Genomic DNA, 18203 nt, shown 5'->3' with positions numbered 1-18203 from the left:
ATACATCTCAGAACAACACCAAGATCAAAGATTGATGATGAGATGACAAAAGGGATTTGATATGATCATGATGACAAAGATGCTCTAGGATGATTGTTGAAGAATCAACTAATAGGATATGATCTCGAAGGACATGACCGACAGACGCCTATGTACAACGACACCTATATACAAGATGTACAAGAGATATGGACGATGGAAGAAGACCCAGGGACAAGCATGATGTTAACCCAGTCAAGATGAAAAGCCATGAGAGATTGATGATGAATGGAGTGTTGTTGATGTGGGAATGATATATCTTGAAACAACACAAGGATTAGGAAGGATGCATCCCAATGATGATGATTGGATTGTGATCAAGGCTTGAAGCAAGGTTGGGAACAATACCATGGATGTGAATAGATGATTGACCTTGGATAGTGAAAGGATATGGATAAGATTGGCATGTGATGGTGGATTGCGAGATGCATATGGATTGATAGGATGAAATGACATTGGATTATGTGGAGGTAGCCTAGAGCTAGATACCAATGACAAGGGATGAGAGAAGCGATGGAATGATATGATGAGATGAATCAAAGGATGGGGGATAGGATGAAAATGATTTGGAAATGGAAGCATTGTGGATGTGGTTGGGAGATAAAAGGATGAAGGAGGAAGGGATGGAGGTAGATGAGGATTGGAAGAGGAACCGGTTATGGATGAAGGAGTGGAGGAATTAGGAGGCAAGGATAGGTGGAGGATCAAGTGATGGATGAAGAGATGGAAGAACAAGGAGATAAGGAATTGGTGGATGGACGGATAAGATAAGATGACTGGCAGGAGGATAGGAAGTTGAGGGAAGCAGATGGAAGATAGGGTGATGGGTGGATAAGGACTATGAAAGAAAAGTGTGATAAGGAAGGGAAAGCCAAGAGGTGTCCAAAGCATGTATACATAGTGGCATTTTGTTTTTATCAAGATCCAAGGAGGATGGAGGAAGTGAAATGGATTGGATATGATAGATATGGTAGGCAGATGGAGATGGAGGAGGAAATGGCTAGATGGGAAGAAGAACTTGTCCCCAAGTACGGAGAGCAAAAGGATGAGAGGAATTACACATGACACTTGTTTACCAAGTTTTCATCACGGTACTTGTCCAAGGCACCTATTTTGCCAAGTTTTCACTATTGGACGATTTTTTCTCTTTACGTTTTTGTTTCTCTTTTTTTTTTGGGGGGGGGGGGGCATTTAAAAAAAAAATTCATGGATGGAAATCGACGAGGATAAATAGATGGAGGACTCAAGCATCAAGTTCAATATCAATGTAGTAGGAGCCCATTTGTAGTGATCAATGGATGTTGGTACAACTTTATAAGGAATGGGGGAATTATGCACATGTTTGGATTAGATGGTTTTGATGGGGAATGTAAGGGATATGGTAGTGGCAAGTGTTTGGATGAAAGGAGGGAAAGTGAGTGTGATGGGGGGATGTTGTGAAGGATGTGGGATGAGCAGAGGAGAGATGGATGTAGCATGTGATTATGATGGAGGCATTATGATAGGTAGCTTTGGGACATAGGGACCCAAAATAGATTTAGGAGATGGGGGGGAGAATGTTTAGCTGGTGGACTAGCAACTTTGGATGTCATTGTAGGTTCTTCTTTTGTATGCACTGCTTCTTTTTGCTTTGGAATCCATGTTGTTTGTGCTTTCGCTGTAGTGGGCCTTTGCGGCCTTTGGGATTCATTGCATTTTTGTATCAACTTTTGCATTGTTGGAACATATCTTTTTGAGTGGACATGATCATATTTATATTGATGTGGATGTTTAGCTTTATAAAAAAATTATTTGGCATCCAAATTTTCGCTAGTAGCCTTGGAAGGAGTGTGCAAAGGTGTAGGAGATGGAGGAAATATGAGCGAAGTGATGGAGGTAGGATGTTGGATGGAATGTGAGGACATGTGCCTTTATTGATCATGATTGGTAATGAAAGGACTAGTATGTTTATGGTGGGTGATGGAGATATGGGATTTGTGTATGGAGGGACAAATAGGAGATGGAGCATGGGATTTTGGGATATAAGGCCCCAAAATGGATTTAGCATGTGGGGGATATATGAAGGTAGATTTTGGCATATAGGGACCCAAAATGGATTTAGAGGATGAAGGAGGGACATGGATGGTTGTTTTAGCTTTATATGATGGAGCAAGGGGATGGCGATAAATAATTTGGCGGAATAATGGGGAGATGTAATGGTGTGCTTGGAAGTATAATTGGATTTTGCATTAGTTGTAACAACATTTTTGAATGAAGTGCCTTGGGATATGTAACTGATACCATGAGATCCTGGATGTGCTTTGACATGGATGGGCTCCAAAATACCTTGCTCATGTAGGCCTAAGCCTTTTCCTTGATAGTTCATTTTTTTGAGCAATGTATTTAAAGTAGGATACTTATTCTTTGGGTAACAAGATGCAAGTCCTTTATCAAATGGAGGAGAATGGGTGGTGTATTCAAGATGTTCTTCTACTACGAGTGAATTGCCATGGATGAATGTAAGCGAACCAAGGGGATAAGGTGATGTTGGTGGGATAGTTTGGATATGAGGAAATGGAGGATCAAGAGATGGAGTATATGGGATGGGAGGATCTTGACTTGGAATAGGGGATGACAAGGGATCTTGAGATGAAGAGGATGGAATAGTAGGATCTTGACATGGATCAATAATTTTTTGAACATGCTCTAGAACAAGATATTGGAATGATGGGATTAGTGTGGATGGTGTGACAAGAGGTGAGTGGGTAGACTCTTAAGATGGAATAGATGGAAGGATGGGAGATTCAGTGAATTGGGTAGATGGAGTGGATGGAAGGACGAGAGGTTCTTTAATTAGGATAGCTAGATTGGATGGAAGGACGAGAGGTTCTTTAATTGAGGGAGATGGAGTAGATGGAAGGATGAGAGGTTCTTCAATGGGGAGAGATGGAGTGGATGGAAGGATGGGAGATTCATCAACTAAGAGAGATGGAGTGGATGGAAGGATGAGAGGTTATTTAGCTGGGGGAGATGGAGTGGATGAAAGGATGAGAGGTTCTTCAACTGGGAGAGATGGAGTGGATGGAAGGATGGGAGATTCATCAACTGGTAGAGATGGAGTGGATGTAAGGACAAGAGGTTCATCAACTGGGAGAGATGGAGTGGATGGAAGGACGAGAGTTTTTTCAGCTAGGCGAGATGGAGTGGATGGAAGGACGAGAGTTATTTCAACTAGGGGAGATGGAGTGGATGGAAGGATGAGGAATTCCTCAATTGGGATAGCTGGAGTGGATGGAAGGGTGAGGAGTTCCTCAATTAGGGTAGATGGAAGGACAAGAGGTTCTGTAGCTGGGATAGATAGAGTGGATGGAATTATGTAAGGCTCAATGAATTGGGTGGATGGACTAGATGGAAGAATGAGAGATTCTGTAGCTCGAGTGTGAATGATGGTAGGATTAGGTGATGGGGATTGTGGGTGGACGATCTTAATGGATGAAAGGTTTTTGATGGTGTTAGCAAGTGGGATAGGAATGATAGATGTGGGAGTTGGAAGGAAAGGTGGTGGATTGAGATAAGATGTGGTGGATGGTGGACTGAGATAGGAGGAAGTGGATGGTGGAGGATTGAGGTGAGACAAAGGATTGTGATTGGTGCAATGTGCTTGTTCATGAAGGTTCATCACAACAATGTGTGAAGGTGGTGCCTGTAGATAACTGAATCGTGGTTTTGAAACAACAGGTTGTGATGTTACTTGAGATTGATATTGTGGAGCACTGACCACTTGTAGCACTAATTGGACGGGTAGGGGCATAGATGATAATTGTATTGTGTAATTCATGCCCCTGGTCACAACTTGTGTGACAAATCATGGTGGATTAGGATTAGATGAAGGATTGAGATAGGATGGAAGATTAGAATTGGATCGAGAAGTGAGATAAGATTGTGACATGACTTGGAGATCTATCTCATCAGGTTGATCAACCATACCCTCATCATCATCGACATAGGGTTAAGTGGAAGAAAATGAGGGATGACCATACTCATCATAGTAGTATTGAAACATGACATGGACATCTGTGTCATTAGGTTGATCAACCATACCCTCATCATCATCGACATAGGGTGAAGTGGAAGAAAATAAAGGACAACCAAACTCATCATAATAAAATTGCAACGTGACGATTAGTTGATAAGTTGGAGAGATGAAAGATGAAAAATGGACGACAGACCAAAAGCTCAAAATAGGATGAATGACCAGCACAGATTAGGATGGGGACTGACTCCGAGGAAGCTGGAAAGAGGATAAGGTTTGATGTTCAATTTTGGATGTTTGGTGTTTGGATTGATGATCTAGGAAGAAGACAATGATGACACAAATTGGGAGATGAGAGGTGATAATGGACGATAGTGATGATGCAAGAACCAAGATGACGATAACTAAGATGACGACTACCAACTGAGATGATAAAAGTGATCATGCAAGTCGAGACCCTAGTGGATGATAACGACAACGTAAGCTAGAACCCAAACTGGAACGCAAAAGTGAAGAGCCAAAGATATCAATTGAGAGTGAACTAACAAACCAAGGATAGCACTTCACTAGCACAACAATGTCTAAGACTCAGAATACACAAGGATAAATACCGAGTATTGAAAACTCAAGAGATTTCTAGCGTGATGCCAAAAACACTTCGGCAACGTGACAACTTCTAAGACTGAGATCACGAAGATAACTAACAGTTGAAGAGTCAAGAAAACTCTAACGCTAAATAGACAAAATTCTAGTAGCGTGACAATGTCTAAGAACAAGATCATGAAATATATATGTAAACTGTCATTGATAAATCAAGAAATGTGCAAAGTAATGCGGACAACATAATGAAAACACAATGATGTATAAGAACAAGATCATGAAAGATAGGTGTAAACTATCGATAGATCAAGAAATTCATAAAGTAATGTGGACAACATAATGATAGCACAATGACGTCTAAGAACAAGATCATGAAAGATAGGTGAGACTGATAGAAAACCCGCCAAAGTAAAGAGAAAACCTACGAGATTTCAAAGCAAACCCACAAGAGTTCAAATGACAGTGACTACGCTAAGTATGACAATCTGGTTCAAGACAGAGGCATTCTTGCTATACCGGGAAGCGAACCTGTTGTAGGACAACAACAACTAGGACTATGTGAAATGTGATGTGTATGATGATTAATATTGATTTTGGCAAAAGATCATTGTGACACAAACACAACAAGCACATGAACATGATAGAATGTAATAAAACAATCATGTACTTCCTAGGATAGTCAAAGGACAATACTTGTTGAATCCCCTAGCCCAGAATACCACATCCAATTAGATAGATAGAAGCTTGGCAGTATTGACTCCACCCTCGACACACTTCTCAGGCATGCCAAGCTTCAAATTTCTAAATACCCAAAGATCTCAAGAAATTTTATCTCTCAAATTGGGGGGTACATGAGGGGTGTCTTTGGCATGCACGTATCACAATGCTTGAGTCAACAAGTAGAAGGATTGGGGCCACTATAACACTGGTTCACAGTAATTTTTTGATGGGTCTAGTCCAACAATGGATTCTCAAAGCAAGCTACTTAAGACTTTAATTGAGCTTATCAGTGTAGATAAGGTCTCTACATATGACGAATTCACTCAACACTTCAGACGTTTGACCAAGTGTTTGTATAGAAGCTCAAAAAACACCGCTCGAGGTCTCGCTGTGAGAGATGCTATCCGTGACGTGCCCCTATTTTGAAACACTCCCTTGAGGTGATGAGGCCCCCAATAGGTGATTAACTACTAAAAATAAAAATGAGTGTTGCCAACACTTTTCTCTTGCACCTAGGACCACAAGAGCCAAGGGAGAGGATAGTGTGTGTTAGCAGTAGGACCACTCTACATATGCGCAAGTGTGCCAATCACAAAAGACATGGGGTTCATTTCCTTTAATCAAATTGAAGTATGCCTAATTACTCAAAAGATACAACATGTTCATTTCCTTAGTTGAATTGAAGTGTGCCTAATTGCCCATAAGACACAAGATGTGAAGATTGAAATGCGATAAAGGAAATATGTTTTCACGAAACCCTTCTTTAGTGGTCCTGCAAGCAATTGTTAATATTTTAAAAGCATGGGGTCTTCTTATCGCTTGGTTTTCTACACAAACGTTAGCAAAATATCATCCAAAGACACACAAGTTAGCAGATTAGTCCAAAAATAGCATTCTGGAAAATCATGTAAATAATAATGAGCAAACCCGCTATTTCATAGTTCAAACCCGTTGTTTCAAGTTACATTTATGTTGTTTCTTGTTCTCGTTGTTTCAAGGTGCGTTTTCGCTATTTCAGGGCGCGCTCCCGTTGTTTGAGGGTGCATTCCCACTGTTTCAAGGTGAAAACTTGCAAAATTTAAATCATCCAACAACATACAAGTTAGCTGATTAGTAGAAAAATAACATTCTGGAAAATCATGCAAATGATAATGAGTGAACCCATTATTTTATAGTGAAAACCCGCTATTTCACGTTCTCATTGTTTCAGGGTGCATTCCCACTATTTTGTGTTCTCGTTGTTTCAGGGTGCATTCTCGGTGTTTTAGGGCATGTTCTCGCTATTTCAGGGTGCGTTCCCATTGTTTTAGGGTGCAAACTTGCAAAATTTAAATCATCCAACAACATACAAGTTATCTGATTAGTAGAAAAATAGCATTATGAAAAATCATGTAAATGATAATGAGTGAACCTGCTATTTCACAGTGCAAACCCACTATTTTAGGGTGTGTTCCCATTGCTGTGCAGACAAATGCCGAAAAGCATTTACAAATTCCTGAAACTTAAAATGGATATTTATACCTTTCGTTCGGTTGAGGGAATGCGAACCCGCTATTTTAGGAAGCGTTTTCGTTGTTTCAGGTAGTGTTCCTGCTATTTTAGGTAGAATTTTCATTGTTTTGTGAAATCTCGAGATTGATAAAATAGACTTTCGCCATGGTGGAAATCCATGCGTAGTTCTTTTTTTTGCCTATAAGTGCTCAAAATCTATCAAAAAATGCACTCAAACAACAAAAAATGTTATAATGACCCGTGAAGTGGGTCCCACCGGGCGTGCTAGAAAATATGCAATGAAAAATGTGTATGCGAATACTAAGGACTAAAAACCAAGCTAATTAATTAAGCAAATACAATACATCATACACCTCAAGATTAGAATGGTAAAACTAAAACAAAGAACAAAATGATAAACAAATGCAAACCATAATTCCCGCTTTAATTTGATTATTCTGCAATTGGATGTGTGCTCATGATGTAGCTTCAGATGCTTGATATTGCTCCATGATGATAGATGCAAATGATAATGGATTGATGGATGAAAATGATAAAGGATGGGTTGAGTGATAATTCTAGCAAAGTAACAGTATGATGCATGAAAAGTGGATTAGAGAGGATTTGGTCTAAAAATGGAGGGATTAAATAGGCAAGATGAGGAAGGGAAGGGGAGGTGAAGAGAAGACACTTGTCCTTTAAGGGCAAGTGGCTCAACTAGATGGAAAAATAATGACATGTCTATTTTGGGCAAAGCCACCCAAAAATAGGAAGAGTGACATGTGTCCTTAAGGACACATGACTATTTTGGAAAAGGCCACCCAAATAGGATATTTTTCCCAAAATTAGGAATTGGTTAGGATGTGCACACATGTGTGGGAGGTTAGAAGGGATAGGATAAGGTTAGTCGGAGGGATGATTAGGCTAAGGAATAGGATTGGAAGGATAGGGTTGGTTAGGCTAGGATTGGGAGGAGGTTAAGGAGAAAAGTTAGGAGCCATGTGCTCAAATAGCAATTTGAACCAAATTAATTAATTAAATTGATTAATCCATGGGCTTGAAAAGGGGATATTTAATTAATTAAAGTAATTAATCAAAAAAGGGGAGAGAACAAGAATAATTAATTAATTAGATTAACTAATTAGGAGGATAGGATGGGGGGATTAATTAATTAGAAATTAATTAATAGGATAGGAACAAAGGGGGATTAATTAATTAGAAATTAATTAATAGGAATGGGATAGATAATTAAGATATTTAATCAATTAAATGGCTAAGGGAAATAAATTTGATTAAATTGATTAACCAAATTTAAGTGTCTACAACAAGATACTATCAAAGACTCATTAAATATTTTAGCAAAATATTGCTCTTTAATCTGTCTTACCCTCTAAAGATTATGAATTTAAATGGACAATAGCTTGCCAAGAAGTTATCCAAGCTCTTAAAAACTCCTTGTATGATCTATGTATTAAGAGGATCCAACTAGGTCATACATTCATATGTTCACACACATGCCTTTAAATTTGTTGAGGAACTATTTTACGTAAAAAAGAAGGAACATTCGAATATGAAATCTATTACATTAGTAAGAATCTACAAACAACTAAATTAAATAATATTGTCACTGTTCAAAAAATGTTGGCTATGCTTTATGTCATAATTTTTTTTTGCCATTACATTACAGGCTACCCAATTTTTGTCCACACGAATCACATAGATATCAAGAATTTAATGAATAAACAAATCATTAATGTTTGGTTGGTTACGTGGCTATTGTAATTGCAAGAGTTTGTCATCACAATAGTATATTATTCCGACACAGAAAATGTAGTAGTTGAATTTTTATTTCTATATTGATAATTCTCATAGACAATCCCATCATTGATGACTCTTTTCTAGATGAGCAATTTTTTACCTTTAATATACAAATATCATGGTATGCCAATAATCCAAATTAATTGGTTTCAAGAAGAACACCTACAAATTCCTTGGTATGTCGATATTCTAAATTAATTGGTTATAAGAAGAACACCTTCCTACTTATCACCAAGAGAAAATGAAATTTAGTTGAGAGAAGTATCCCATATTAGTGGATAGTTGGATAACTTTTCTATATCTGACCAAATAATTTTATGTGTAGGTGCATTTGAGAAGATATGTGGCTTTTGATATCCCATGCGCTTGCCATGATGAGCCCTTTGGTGGGAATTTTTTCACCAAGAGGATAGAATTGAAGATATTGACTATAAGCTACTACTAGTTCATCTTATATAAGCATGTAGTCAAATATACACAAATACGTGACTGATGTTAAAGCATGGATTGCTTCACCTATATTGATGAGATGCCTCTACAATCACAATAGGTGATGTCACCTTCTAAGAAATGAGGCATTCATATTATTGATTTATATAGACTATTTAACTAAGTGGGTAGAAGTTTGAGCATGAAACATGCTAGAGATAGAAAAGTGGTTGAATTCCTTTATGAATAAATTAATTATCACTCATTATGGAGTACCCAAGGATATTGTCACTAATCAAGGTCCCCAATTCACATAAAACCTAATGAAAACATTAGGTAATGAATACATGTCAAGAACAATAAGTTTAGCCAATATCAACCATAATTTAATGGTCAAGTTAAGGTAAACAAATAAAGAAATTGAACCAATAATGACCAATATAGTTGTATTACACCACAATGATTGAATGGCTTGTCTACTTGAAACAATATAGGCATATAGAACTACTTGGAAAACTAAAACATATTTTACACCTTGTGAATTGGTCAATTGCATGAAGGTTGTCCTTCCAATTAAATTTGAGTATAATACTCCAAGAACAACACTCCAATTAAATTGCTTCCCTTTCTTACCAAGAAAGTTGGAATTTCCAAAAGTTGTCTTTGAATTACTTTTTATTCAAGAAACCTACCAAGTAGCTTAGTAGTGCTAATGTACATGAATGGGGAGAGAGAATATCCTCGATAAATGCCTTTGGAAAGATTGAATAAATGAGTATGAATAAAATTAACTAAAGAGGAAACCCATGGATTACCAATGCAAGATTTGATCTACTCTATAATTTTTTCCTTAAATCCTATTTTATATAAAGTGATAAAAATTATGTAATAATTGATTGTGTCAAAGGTGTTAGTCTCGTTCAACTTGATGGTCATTATATTACATGAGTGGATGATTCCTTGAGTATATTTATAGATATGTTGATTTGGCACAAAGCCATATTGTTCTTTAAAAATTAGCCTCATAATAGTTTTTTCAAGTTACTTAGATATGACTTTGGTAATGATCTTATAAGAGATATTGAAAAAGGATATGGCCATGAAGCTAGGTAGGAACTCAACTTGAACCTATTTTTGTACTAAGGCCAAAAGGGAGTAGTTGATCCAACCACGAAAATTTATCCACTTTCTAGAGTCTTCAAACATGTTGAGGAAGTCATGCCTAAAGAGATACCAAAAATATTAGAAGAAGTTGTATTTGAATTATGTGTGAGAATGAGTTTTCACTAGTCTAAACATCAAACAAGGAATCAAACCCATTCACATCAACATTCATTAGATAATAACCAATTAGGTCCAACTTCAAACCCTTGTGAGAGTTGGGCACTTGTGGTTGATTATTCTCTTTTTTATTTTGATATGATCACATATGATTAGAATGAGAAATGATGCAAGAACTAGGGATTTTGACAAGTTAAGACACAAATAGGAAGATTCAAAAATTTGTAAATCGTTAAATAAGCTAAAATCTAGGAATGTGATACATAGAGGAACCTATGTCTGCAATTTGGGCTTGAAAGTGTTGATCAGCATATAGCTAGGCGCCACTATCCATGGGGTCTCTTTGTCAGCTCAAGTGTGTGGAATTTGAATAAGGATGCTTTGTATATCTTCCTCCCAAAATTCCAACACAAAAGTGACAAATGTTGTGGCTAATTGATAGTGACCATGGTCATTTTTTGAATTTGAATCTATGTATCTCTATCTGCACTTTTTGGACCTGTAACTCTCTACCATCCGATTTGTCACCTACATACAAAAAAGAGAGGAAAAGTATTGGATTGTACAGGGGATTTCTCAATTCAAGCCATAGGTATAAATTAACCTCCACTATAACAATGATTGATTAGAAAAAGAGCTTACCCTTATAGGGCATAGACTAAAAAAATTAAGGAAATGCAAAATTGGCAATGTTATACCTTTTATATGAATCTTATTTCCTTGAAGCCTGATGAAAGGTTGATGTTTCTTAATAGGAGTTCATGCATTTCTTTACTCATGGATGAAATACATAAACATGATCGTGAATGCTAACTTAAATTCTTGAATGCTTGATCCCTTCTTCACTTCCTTAAAAATACCTAATTGTAATTGCTCAATTGGAATGTGATTTAAAATTAGGAGATGTTCAAATGAGAGGGCGAGACTTGTATTCATACACAACCTCACAAAACATGTTGAAAATTTGAAGAAGGTTGACATCGAGGAGCACTTTCTCACTCAACAACTTCCCAACCATTGGGGGTTTGAATTTTGGCCCTTTTTTATTGGACCATGGTGCAAGGTGTCATAGACCAGGAGGTTTAGGGTGCTAGGTATGATAGACCAAGAGGTCTAGGGTGCTAGGCATCATAAACCAGGAGGTCTATGGTGCTAGGAACCATATTCCAAGAGGAATAGGGTGCTATGCGCCATAGAACTAGCATTTTGAGGTAGAAGCTTGGTCAGTGAGCATGAATCAATGTTGAGCTTCCATATCTACACTAGCTTGAGCAAATTTAGTCAAAATCAGGGGTATGAGGGGAAAACCACCAAAATGAGCCCTAAATTAGTGTGAATTATACGAAGATATAATTTACAACACTACAATTAGCCCCCACTTTAGTTGTAGTGTAACCTTACACTAATACTCTTAATAAAGTGCAAGATAGAATGAAAAGACTTTCACCAAGATATTAAATAGACAAGACAACACTAAGCCCCTAATACTTAACATCTTATTGTTATAAAGTATTGAGATAAAATGATCAAAATGATCAACATAGGTTACATAGATATGGAGCATGCAAGAATAAAGAAGGATATGTCATCTACGTCTAGTAAGGGCTACTTACTAGGAGGCATAAGAGAAGAGGAGGGTCTAGCAAGGTGCATTATGATAGTTTACTCTTACAAAAGATTACAAAGAAAAACCTCAATTTTCTAGATAATTTGACAAAAAGCGAATACAAATGGGTGTTGCAGTGTGCAACAAACACAAAGATTACCAAACAAAGCCTTGTCTTGCTAGGTAATCCAAATACGAAATAACAAAATGGAGAGTGTAGCATGCACAAAGCAAAAATTTGATATGAGATTGCAAAATGGGTTCTCCAATGTGCACCATGCATATCATGATGTGTGATAAAAGTGTATAAACCAAAATTTATGGTATGTGCACAAAGTGTAACATATATATTATATGTCCCCATGTTAAATTGATTGTGTATCTAATGCTCAAAATTTACATGCTTAATGGACATTACACAACTTATTTGTCCCACTCAAACTTATGTATTTTGCAATAATTTTCTTTTCTTTTAGGACACAACATTTTTTATTTGTAAAACTAAAAATAGTAACAATTAACATGTAACCATTTAAACTAATAGTAAATGTTAAAACAATGGCATTTTCATAATAGATGGGTTTTAAATTGTTTTTTTATTAACTACGAAGTCTCTACACTTTCACGTAGGTAAGGCCATTTGTGATGAGCCCCTGAGACATTAGGTATGGCCCTTAGGTCTTGGTCCTTTGGTTTGAATTGATTGTGCCTCTCCTTCTGAATCTTATGCATACCTTGTTCATCTATGCAAATTAGTAGGTGATTACTATATGATAGATCCAATTAAAGCAATGATACGAATTATCATGATGATCATGTATTTAATTATCCGTTGACCTTGTGTTGAACATCTAGATATTTAGGCATCTTGCAAGTGTAGGTATGAGAGGGAATACACATACATCACGATTAAATGCAAGAGTGAATTGGATAATAAAGAAGTACATTGTAATCTAAAGTAAAAGAGGCATCATGTCATTGTTTTAACATTTTTTCTTAGTTTAAATGGTTACATGTTAATTGTTACTATTGCTTTTAGTTTTACAAATGCATAATGTTGTGTCCTTAAAAAAATTAAAAATTAAGAAATACATAAGTTTGAGTGGGATAAATAGGTTGTGCAATGTCCATTAATCATGTAAATAAGATAATAAAGAGATGCATTGTGATCTAAAGTAAAAGAGACATTATGTCATTGTTTTGACATTTATTCTTAGTTGAAATGGTTACATTTTAATTGTTACTATTGCTTTTAGTTTTACAAATGCATAATGTTGTGTCCTTAATTTTTATTTTTTATTTCAAAATACATAAGTTTGAGTGGGATAAATAGGTTGTGTAATGTCCATTAAGCATGTAGATTTTGGGCATTACAGTGTACAACTTACAAGGAGAAATTACTTTAAGGTACCATGCATACGTCTTAAAGACAAGTATGCCACAACAATGAAATGTCCCCACATATATAAAAACCAAAGGTGATGATGAGAAGAAATGAAAGAGAACATAAGGTATCCACTATCTGGGGTCAATATGTGCATTCAATAAATCATGTATATCAAGTATGATTGTTTTGAATTGATCTCATCCCCAAAGGTAGCGGAACTACGAGCACAATAGAATAAGAGCACATAAGATGAACAACGCAAGTATTTTTGGGTAAACATGGAAGGGACCAAAAGGATCTCAACACTTTGCACTGTCCCCAAGTACACAACACAAAATCACATTTATAACAAGATCACATTTACGACACAATATGTACACAACATATAAAAAAATGATGATACAAATAGAAGAATGATACAACATGGTTGATGCCTTTATTGCCTTGTGCCAATAAATAAATACCTTGTGTCACATTGCATGCAATAAAATACACAAAATAATCTACTACATGAGTGAGCTAGTCTAGAAAATCATTTGCTTCCTAATCTTGCTCATTGCCATTTAAAGATTGTCCACAAAATGCTAAAGGAGCTACAACTAGCAGGGTATATGAGGCCATTGCTAGTGCCAAACAAGGACCATGCTCTATTTATGAATCACTATGTGTGTCATTAGGAGTTAGTTTTAAATCTTTTTAAAATATGTTAGATAATCATCATTAGTATCCTCAATAATCTCAACATTATTGTCAAAATAATCATCCAAATTAATCACAATAAGAGTTCTCAGGCGCGAAGGAGGAGAAGAAGAATCATTTGCATCAATAAATTCAACTTTTGGAGAGTTTGGTCAAGGTAAATCTCCTCTCTAGGATTAGGTGGAGCCTGGGAAGACGAGATCAACTCAACATTTGACTTCTTATTAGAAAAATCACTTTGGGAAATGAGCTCATGAGCCTTGGCATGGTGTCTTTGTTGACATTCTCTTGCACTATGATTTTGTTTGTTATGAATAGAAGGTTGTGTATAATAAGGTTGGGGATCACTCAACATTGGTTCCTTTTCTTTCTTTGATCTAGGAATGAAAGGAACCACGCTAGGTCGAGAGATAGAAGATGTTGGAAATTTTTATTTTTCCTTTTTTAGGATTTTCGAGGTCAAACCGCAACATATATAGGAGGAATGTAAGGAGTGGGAAGGAACCTTGGTCTAGGATGTTGAGCAAGATGAACTAATTCAATATTCATAGACGATAAATGATCCTTAAGGAGAGTAGTTGAAGTGGACCTTGAAGGATTGCTCAAGGTAGCTATCCTATTGGCTTTGAACTTTTTATAGGAAAGGAATAGGATATCATGATGAAGTTTTAGAGGTTGAGTTTTTTGAGGCCAAAAGAAATAAAGGGTAAATTTTCCATGATTAGCTAAGGGCCAAACAAGACTATGGTTGATCGTTATTGTTACCTAATTTTGCTTCCAACTCAATCAGGTAGAGCTGGAGCAACATTTACATTTAAAAATTAGAAGTACATATCTGATTATGCTAAGTGTTCATACAAGCAAGAGATGATATCAACTGAAGAAATATATTCAATGCAAGTGTCTACAAGAAAGAAGAATATACAGACTAGGCATAGAAAATGGCTTTCTTTATTCATGAATATCAAAGGTACAATGTCCCACACAAGCCATGGGAAATAACTGAAGAAATGCATTATAAAAGAAAAACATACATATGACAATGAAACATGAGAAGAAAGTGTTGGCATTTTGATGATGTCGTGATTGTCATTGATGGACACACACTTGTTTTGTGATCACTTTCTTGATGTATGAGTTATGCTCAACCGGTATTTGTTCCAAACGATATTATGTATTATAGTCTTTAGACTATCGGTGTTTTCCAGAAGATGTTTACCAGTTACAAATTGACTGAAGGCCCAAAGCGGTATGAAGACCTCAAGTGGTTCGAGGATCTCAAGCGGTACGAAGGAATAAAGCAGTAGTTAACATTTTTCCAGTCTTCATTTTTTGAAAACTGGTAATCGGTAAATTGTATGAACCGGTATTACTCTGTGATGAGTTACCAACCAATATTTCTGTGATGAGTTATCTTCCACCGACACTTTGGCGGTGATTTTGTGTCGTGTTACCAAATGTGTCTAGATGCATTGAACCTAGGAACTTGTAATGTAATCCTATTGGACCGACATGAAATCTAACTCCTTTATAAGGACATCATGTCTAGGGTTTTAGATGATGAGGTTTTGTATGTGCGATCATAGAAGAAAAGATTAAGTCTACGTGAAGAGTAGGAGTGTGGAGATATTGAAGACTGAAGTAATGCTGAAATGCATTAACAATAAGCTATCATGGATCTAACCAAGCATACTATGCTAGTATCTAGATCACTCACTTGTTGATTACTCACATCTTTGACAAGTTTGAAACCCTTAACCGGGTAGGCCTAGCAAAGCCTTTGTAAATCCTCTAACAAGGTGGTTCACAACTGTGAATCTAAAATCATCTCACAAGGTAGTCTTTAACATGACTTATCTCCTAACAGAGATCTAGATTCCTAACAGGATCTATTCTGGTGAAGAACATTGTATGACCTTAATTGGTCTGGTTTCTACTCTGCAGATAGTTACTTGTGAGTTTCTGCTCACCGTGGTTTTTCCCATTTGGGTTTCCACATCAAAACTTCTTGTGTTATGGTGATTGTGCTCTTGTGGGTGAATGCTTTGTTTGCTATTTGGTTTGCATTTATCTTAACCGGTTTATTTGTAAATCTGTCATACCGATTATCTGCTAAACTGTTTAAGTGTTTGAGTTATGTGTTTTTTGGTATACTAATTCACCCCACCCTCTTAGTATTCATCAATTGGTATCAGAGCCAACCTTTCTATAAGTCTAACCACTTGGAAGGAGATATGGGGGAATACACTGTGAGGGAACTTACTCATCATCTCACTCAGACTGAGAAAGCCTATGATGAACTCAAAGTCAAGTATAAAGCCTCTATGGCAAAAAGAAGAGAGCATGCTGAGAAACTAATGGAGCTTACTAAAAATAGTTCTTCTGATGAAGCAAACATGGATGCCCTAGTTGAAGAAGTTGGAAAACTGAATGAATCCAATGCCAACCTAAGAAGGGAACTGGAAGGACTGACTATCAAAATGTATCAAGAGCTTGAGAACCAAAGGAAAGTTGAAGATCTGGTAAAAGACAAAGATCATGAGATCTCCAAGCTGAAGCAAGAAATCAGTGCCCTTACCGCTCATCTCCAAGAGAGTAAAGTGGAAAAAGAAGAAATGCAAGGTGAACTAAACATAGCTATTTTTGAGAATGCAACCTTGAAGGAATCCAATGCTGCTATTTCCAAGGAACTCACAGAGTCAAAGGAAATACTTGCCAAATTCAATCAGAGTACTGTTAAGCTAGAGCAAAAGCTTGAATAAGCAAAACTGATAAAGAATACCACTGGACTTGGTTTTCCCGGTTATGAGGAAGGTGAGACCTCTGGAACAAAAGATGTAGCATCAAAGAAGCAACCAACATCAAAGGATAAAGGTAAGCAAAAGTTTAAACCTATTTGCTTTAATTGTCTTAAAGGAAGGACATATTGCTAATGTGTGTAGAAATAAGGCCTACAATAATTTTCCTTATTTTCTAAACAATAATCTTAGATCCAATAGATTCAATGGAAATTGTTATGTGTGCAACAAGTTGGGCATAAAGCATTTGAATGCTGGTCTGTTGTGCACAACACTCGGAGACACCCTCCAAGGACTCAAGGAGCTATCCCGGAACCCACTGTGAACCGGAATCCAAACTGGTACAATACCTATGACCATCAGTCAGGTGGTGGTGGCTATCAAGCAGCAACCGGTTGGAGAGAAACCTATTTGATCTGTCATGGTAGCGGTCACACTACTACAACATGCAGAAGGAAGAATGGTAGAATGAACAATGGACCATGGAGAACACCTGGAATGATATGCTATCATTGCAACAAACCAGGACACCTTGCCAGAACCTGCAGAATGAGAAAGAACCTATCAGATGATATACTGATCACTCCAGAAGGGAAGATTGATGTTGAAACCGTTCAAGTGGGAATGAATAAAATATGGAAAAAGAAACCTGAAGAAGTGTCACAAGATGAACCGGTTTCTGTAGCTAGTGTGGAAGTCTCTAAATCGGCAAACTGAGCTTCATAAAAGCTTAGGGGGAACAAATCGATGAAATATTTTGAACCCTTGGTTTATATCGGTAAAGACCTAAAACTGGTATACGTTACCTGTCAATCAACATAAGATTTTGAAGCGATAAAAGCCAAAATTAGGGTTTGTACCCTAGTGGTGGAGCATTTATTATGGTAGGTGAAGAATTTGTTTAAAAGGATTTTTTCAAAGTCATTTTCACTTATCAGTTTACGAGTGAAGAAATTTTCAAGAGCAGAGTGATAAAAAGCAATTTGACTTGCGATTCAAAGAGAATTCAAATCTTGCAGAAGAATCCAGAGATATTTTCAATCTATCGGTGAAGAACACTAATCGGTAACCGAGCAACCAAAGTGGCGTGTCATGAGCTACATTGGCAAACCCTAAATTTCAAAGTTGCGAAGGTATTTCTCAAAATTCTTGTTAATCATGGCTTCTGCATCACACTCTAGCTCTAGTGTACCTGTGGACTCAGCTGAATTTATTCAAAGAAAAATGAAATACAATGCCCTGTCCCAAAATACCTATCAGAGTCATTGTTGAAGAAGATATTTTAGGGTACATTGACTGTAAATTGGAAGACCTAGGATCTCT

At 36.8% G+C, this 18203-nt stretch overlaps 1 pseudogene; it reads left to right on the top strand.

The window, feature by feature from the left end:
• The first annotated feature begins 3107 nt into the window (after positions 1–3107).
• The window catches only part of LOC131860186 (histidine--tRNA ligase, chloroplastic/mitochondrial-like), a 44010-nt pseudogene continuing 28914 nt past the window's right edge, over positions 3108–18203 (top strand).

The sequence above is a fragment of the Cryptomeria japonica genome, chromosome 11 (assembly GCF_030272615.1).
Source record: "Cryptomeria japonica chromosome 11, Sugi_1.0, whole genome shotgun sequence".
In the NCBI taxonomy this organism is placed as follows: Eukaryota; Viridiplantae; Streptophyta; class Pinopsida; order Cupressales; family Cupressaceae; genus Cryptomeria; species Cryptomeria japonica.
This window is presented reverse-complemented; position numbering and strand designations above follow the sequence as displayed.